Source organism: Hoplias malabaricus, chromosome 12, assembly GCF_029633855.1.
Source record: "Hoplias malabaricus isolate fHopMal1 chromosome 12, fHopMal1.hap1, whole genome shotgun sequence".
NCBI lineage: Eukaryota > Metazoa > Chordata > Actinopteri > Characiformes > Erythrinidae > Hoplias > Hoplias malabaricus.
The window spans coordinates 7,585,338-7,593,078 of record NC_089811.1 but is presented as its reverse complement, the minus strand read 5'-3'; positions in this window follow the sequence as shown (position 1 = coordinate 7,593,078).

Below are 7,741 nucleotides of genomic sequence, written 5' to 3'. Positions count from 1 at the left end.
AAAACCCTGAACCAACAGGTTCTTGTTGGTTTTCTAAGAGGGAACGATGGAACGCTTTCCCTAGAGAACACTTCCAAACGGTTTTGAATAACCAGGGTTTATTTAGAGCTTAACACCTTCAAACCTCCACCAAACAGTCTTTAGCTCTGATTAAACATATAAAAGTACAGACACAAGGATGAAGGAGAGAAACTTTATTTTATTACAGTCAGGTCAAAGCAGACGGGAAATAAAACACAGAAAGATGCTCAGGTTCTGAGAGATTTTCCCCCAAGCCCTTCACAGGCCGGGACAAGTGCAATACTCGCTCAAGACAGAACATTGCTACTGATCCCAACCTGCAAAAAAACGGGGCACTCAAACACAGCATCCATCATCCACGTTCACGTCCACCCCTACTGACCTACGCTCATTCACAAAGACCCGAGTCAACCATCACCTCCGCCTTCCACGTTTCTCCTCAACACCACCAGTGAAAACCGTTTAGCATCTCATATCATTGAATAAACAAACCCACACCTCCATTTTATATTCTGGACCTCACTTAAGTATTTTTTCCATTTCAGGGTTTGATCTCGACTTTAAATCTATGGTTTAAGCTGAAACTAAAACAAGAGAACGAAGTTCTCCGACGAAGTCGGGTGTGATATACAGGAGTTAAAAGCTAAAATGGTGTTTATCTGGAGGCAAATGCTAATTCTGGACACTGCAGATTCGGTTCTTTTAATAAAGGACAGAACACAAATGCTAGCATCCTGTTGTAAATTTCTCCTCCCACTTTACGAGGTTCAGGAGTACTTCAGGACTCCGGTGACGTGTCTCCTCCCCCTTCGTGAAGTCTCCACACAGCTATGGTCAGTTTTGCATGGATTTGCACAGCAACACTGGGAACGCTGAATGCAAACCAGCAAAACTGACCAGAGAGGCAATGAGGTCCTCGGTCCAGGCTTCGGCGGCGGGTCCTTGGCCACGGCGCCCAAGTCGAGAAGTACTTCAAGTGCTCACACTGCAGTAGAAGCCATAACAAAACTACCTGCACTATAAGCACTTTAATACTGCTGAGACCAGAAAGTGGCTGCAGAGGAAGGGGTCGGGGCTAACGTCCTGGAGACACACAGACGGACAGACAGACACGCAGGCAGGCAGACAGACAGAACTACAGACCATTGGAGCCAACAGAGGAAATGACGGGGAAAGCAGGCCACCGTCAGTTTTGCATAGATTTGCACAACTCAATTTTTCTTGTAGTGCAACTATGCAAAACTAGCAGAGAACCGCATTAGAGAGAGAGGGCGGAGAGGGGGAGGGGTCTGAGGGTGGGGCGGGGTCTGAAGGAGGTGGGAGGAGCAGGGCAGGTCACAGCCAAATCACAGCAGGGAGATTGTGGGAGGGGTTAAAGGGACACAGCCAATCACAGAAGGTAGAGATCCCAGCCCCTTATGCCAGAAGGGGCACTTAGGGCAGTAGGTGCTAGTCTATTCCACTATCTGCACTAGATGCACCTTAGCATAAGCAGTCGCCCAGCTCACGGAACAGCATTCTCCGGTGCCTGGAAACTGCAGACCGTGTCGGGGTAGAGCTTGAAGTGCCTCCACTGCAGTAGACAATGCATAGAACTACCTGCACTGTAAGCACTTTGGTTCTACCGCGACCGGGTCACTGACTGAGAGTCTGAGCGAAGGATGGGAAAGATTCTGAAAGAAAGAAAGATGCAAAGGTTTTTACAACAGCGACACAAGCTGGGACTGTTAATAATAATCATCTAATATTTATTAATTGGGTTAATTTCACTGCCGAAAAAAATAAACACATGGATCTACACAGCTCATAACTTCTTAAAATATTTAAAAAACTTTATTTCTCTTAATGTGTCATACATTTAATTAGCCAACACCACCCCCCCCCAACACCATGGAGTAACCTTACAGGACCTGACTGAGAACCAACGGTGGTCTCTGTCTCAGATTGTGTGGTGAATGCTTGCCTCCATCTTATAGTAATTCACATTCACTTGTTTTATATCTTTATCGTGTATAAAATGTTCCTCCCTCGTTTCTAAATTACTCCGGTGTTAATTAAATGTTCTAAAAGCGCGCGTTTGTCCCTCATTCACAAGCGCGGGCCGAGATGCGCGTGCACGTGGTGGATCATCCAGAAAAGTCGCTCTGCGCATGCGCGCTCCGCCCTCCCTCCGCGCACGGTGGGGGAGGGAGCCCGCGCTCTCTGGAAGTAGAAGGGACAGCGGCTGCGCATGCGCGCCCCTCCCCCCGTGCACGAGCCGCAGCAGCAACACGGCGCCGCGCAGTCCGCAACCTTCACTAAAACCTCGCGAGAAAAACAATTACAACAATATTAATACTAATAATAGTAGTAAAATAAACAACAAAGACACTTGAATAAACCCGCGAGGACGGCGCGCGCTCGTGTTGTGTATGAGTGTGAGAGAACACTTAGCTTTAGCTCGCGCTGCTTTTCTCACAAACGAACCCCCACCCCCCTCCTTCCCCCCCTCCCTCCTCTCCGGTTCCTCGCGAGCGGAGAACCGGAGCCGTTTAACCCGCGCTTTCTCGCCGAGAGCCCGCAGCTTCGCGGAGACCGGGCCGGAAGAGCCCTCTCTCTCCCCGCAGAGCCATCTCAGACCCCCGCGCTCTCTGCTCCTCTCTCGGGACGGAGAGCGCCCACACGGCCTGTCCGCGGAGGGAGACCACGCGCCCGAGTAGCCGCGAGTACACGCGCGCCGCCGGAGAGTGGCTGTGTTTCTCAAAGAAACAGAAAGAAGTGTTTTGCTTTTCTTTCCCTCGCCGCTCGCCAGCCACCGCCGCTTTCAGCGGGGCTTAAACTGCAGCCGCGTGCCTCCGTTCGGGCCTTTCCTCAGACAGGAGAGTTAGCCGTTAGCAGTTAGCCGCTAGCCGTTAGCAATGCGCGGCCTCCTGCCCCATGTGCTGCTTTTGTTCTGCAGCCGCTTGCAGCGCGCGGACCCTCCGCGTACACACGCCTCGGACACACACACCGTACCCGCCGAGCGCGAGGCTCAGTGCTGCGCGTGCCCCACCAGCCTCCGCAGCTTTGGTTTACCCCGTTTCCCCGTGCTGCGCGCGGGCGGACGCTCCCAGCAGCAACAGCGCGAACCCCGCGAGCCGCACGCGCTCACAAACTCTACCCCCCTCCCCGCGAGCCTCGCTGCTCGGTGGTGGCTCGTGCGGCTCCTTTTCGTAGTTCCCCGTACTCTGCATTCCGGTTTTTCGCGCGCCACGTTCGTTTATTTATTGACGCGCGCGCTGCTTTTAGAAGTCTCGCGCCAACAGGTTTCATGTCAACAACATGCGCGCGCGGCCACAGCCTCCATCTTCATTCTCTCACACACACTCACTCTCTCTCACGCGCTCTTACCGAGTCTTACCGTTCTCGATGCACGCGGAGAACCCCAAATAACAAAGTCCAGCCAGGTCCGCGCGCCGCTGGCCCCTACACACATTCACACACAAACACACACCCGGCGGGCAAATAAAAAAATATAAAACAACTAAAACACACGGCGGAGTAAACAATGAGCGCGCGGCGGAGCTGGGGCGCGCTGCGATGAGCCATGTGCGCGTGAATGAAGGGCGGCGCCCGCGGAACGTAAATATCTTGAGCCCAACGCTTCATTAGCATACTCAAACTACTTCCGCTCGAAGCCCCGCCCACAAGCACCACCACAACAACGGACACTTTATTAAACTACACACAGATTATTTACCTCACAAAACTAAACACAGATTATATACCTTATTAAAATAAACACAGATTATACACCTTACAAAACTAAACACATAAAACTATACACAGATTATACACCTTATAAAACTAAACACACAATATAAAACACATAAAATTTTACACAGATTATACACTTTATTAAACTAAACACAGATTATACATCACATAAAACTAAACAGATTGTACACTACCTAAAACAAAACAGATTATTCACCTTAAAAATCTAAACACACATTATACAATTTATGAAACTGAATATAGATTATGCACTTTATTAAACTAAACACTGAGATTATTTAATACATAATAACAAACACAGATTATACACTTTATAAATCTAAACACACATTTTACCCCTTATATATTTAAACAGAACAGATTATGCCCTTTATTAAACTAAGTGTTTATTTTAATACATATAACTAACACAGATTATACACCTTATAAACCTAAACACACTTTATACACCACATAAAACTAAACACACTTTTTTATTTATTGATTATTCCTTTTATTAAACTAAACACTTAGATTATTTAATACATAAAACTAAACGCACATTATACACCACATCGAACTAAACAGTTTATAAACCTTAAAAACTATACAGAGATTATACACCTTATGAAACTAAACACACAATATACACCACATAAAATTAAACATTATACACCTTAAAAAATATACAATATGCTTATGATGATAATATATATTATTATCATCATAATCATCTTTATCATTTCCGTGTATCTATTTCAGGGTCGCGGTTATACAGAGATTATACACCACATAAAACTAAACACAGATTATACACCTAATAAATTTAAACACACATTATACACCTTATAAATTTAACACAGATTATGCCCTTTATTAAACTAAATGTTTATTTTAATACATAAAACTAACACAGATTATACACCTTATAAACCTAAACACACTTTATACACCACATAAAACTAAACAGTTTATACACCTTAAAAACTATACAAAGATTATACACCATATAAATTTAAACACAGATTATGCCCTTTAATAAACTAAACATTTATTTTAATACATAAAACTAAACACACATTATACACCACATAAAACTAACAGATTATATATAATATAAACCTAAACACACTGTATACACCACATAAACCTAACACAGATTATACACCTTAAAAAACTATACAGAGATTATACACCACAAAAGACTATAAAATACATAATTTATTAATAATAATAATTGTTATTATTATATTAATTAGTGTTTTCCCTGTGTATGTGTGGGTTTCCTCAAGGTGCTCCGGTTTCCTCCCATAAATCAAAAACCCCAGGTGGTATGTTGACTGGCCATGCTAAAGTGTTCATATTTCTGAGTGAGTGTGTGAGTGTGTGGTTCACTTTGATGGACTGGCGCCCCCTCAAGGGTGTGTTCCTGCCTGGCGCCCAGTAATCCCGGGTAGACACCAGACCCACCGTGACCTGAACTGCATAAGAGCTTAAAGACAATGAATTAATGAAGAAATTATTATTGTTGTTGTTGTTGTTAATGTGTATATTTGTTAAGCTCAAGATTAGATCTAAAGTTAAATTTGGGGCAGATGTAAATAGTAGTGTGTTTATAGTGTGTAGAGGATTAAATTCCAAATTAAAATCTGAAACCTCAGGGTGTCAGTGTGTGTGTGTGTGTGTGGGAGGATGTGTTGTCTAGAGGAACCCAGGGTCAGGACACCTGACCTTTAACCCTCTGATCCATTCATGTGTATAAACCTCCCAGAAGGAGCCCCTCAGCCTGGAGTTGAAAGAGTTAAAGACAAATATTTGTACAAAAAAATAAAGAAAAAAGAAAAAAACATATGGTAATTGTCCTTATATTTATTTATTTGTGTTTATATAAATGAAATATCGTGATGAAAGTAAATCTTTAACAATTAATTTCTGGCTAAATCCATTCCATGATAAATCCATGTCTTAAAGCCATGTTCAGAACTGTTAGTGTCAAATTAAACAGGGCACAAGGTACAATACATCAATTCAGTGCCTCATTTGAGTTTATATCCATGCAGAGTGTTTGGGGTGTGTTAAGTGAGGAGTGTGGAGTGTGTAGAGTACAGGTGTGTGAGGAATGTGCGGAGTGCATGTGGAAAGCATAGAGTGTGAAGAATGTGGCGAGTGAAGTGTGTGGAATGTGTAGTGCAGTGTTTGGAGTGTGTTAAGTGAAGATTGTGGAGTGTTGAGTATGGAGTGCGTAGGGTGTGGGGTGTGTAGAGTATGTGAGGAGTGTGTGGAGAGCATGCAGTGAATGTGAATGTGTAGAGCCCTGTATTGCGCCCCCTCCAGAGTGTGTTCCCACCCTGCGCCCAGTGATTGCGGGTAGGCTCCGGACTCACCTCGACCCTGAACTGAATAAGTGCTTACAGACAATGAATGAACAAATGAATGAATGTAAAAGAACAAATTCCTAAGGCATGGGAAATACTTTCTTAAATCATACCAACTTCGCTTTTAGAATATTTAATTAAACTAAAAATAAAGGAAGATATTTTTAGTTTACTTTTATGAACTCATCAGATTAACACTCGAGTAGGTTTTACTGACAATATTCTTGGTTTGAGAATATTGTAACAGGCTTAATTCATATTACAATCAATTATCATTGGATAATCAGTGGAGTATAAATATATGAATAGTAAATTATTACTATATACTAGTTTATTGTTGTACCGCTGCTGTAAAAAATCAAACCTAGACGTAAACAGTTGCGAGCTCACACTCGTACTCATAACGTATATATCTAAACGATTACTTTATAAAGTTAAAAAGTGAACATAGAAACAGTGAACGTAGATGTATACTACAAGTACGTTAATATTAGTAAACTAACTACATAAAGTATAAATATGAAAAACACTTTATATAAGTTTACTATATAAAAAATATATAAATTTAATTATATATTAAGAATAATTATTTGTGGAGATTTATGCTTCTAAATATCTCGTTCCCATATAATAATAAGGTGTTCACACACTTTATTTTCATCATGAAGGAATGACACCTGTAATAACGATCATAAAATTAGAAATAAACCGCTTTTCTTATTAAAAGTCGTTTACTGAAACAAGTTTTCATGCAGTAAACTGTTTCAATGTAATAACGAACACTGACCACACGAAGGCGAAATTAATTACAACTGTTTCTAAAGCGCATGTACAACCTTTGAGTATCACAGTGTTGTTAGTGAAGCTCACCACTGGAGGGCGCGCAAAGAGCAGAACTAACTATAGAGCGGCGTACAAATACAGCGCAACGATGTTTGTAAACAATGCGTAGTTCAGTAAGATCAACACGAGGGGGCGCCAAAAGACTGCTGAATATCACAGCACAAATAGTACAGTCCTGTCTGTGACCTAAAAAACAGGAACACCTGAGTAGACCCCACCCACGCAACACACACACACACACACACACACACACACACATTGCCTCTCAGTGACATCATATCACACTTTAAATACGGGCAAAAGAGGAACTCCATCACTCCAGAGAACACAGTTCCACGTTTCCTTTCTATCACCATTTCCTGTTCCTTTCTTCCCTTCTTTCTCACACACACACACACACTTACTCTATCACTCTCTCCCTCTGTTCTCTTTCTCCTCTGCCCATTTCTGTCTCTTTGCCTGTCTCTCTTCTCACTCTTCATTTTTACCTTTCTCTATCTCTGTCTTTCTTTCTATCTCCTTGTCCTCTCTGTCCCACTCTTTTCTTCTCTCTCTCTCTCTCTCTCTCTCTCTCTCTCTCGCTCTCTCTCACTCTAATCCTTTGCTCATTTGCATTTTAATTCTGTATGTGTGTTTTAGGCCATGCTCCAGGTTTTGACGACTCTGTGAAAGGACCCTGTGTTCACTCGGACCTCGGTATAGCATGCTATAAAACTAGCGATTAGCGACACTAGCCGCTAATCCGCCCCACGCTGCCTCTGCGCTTT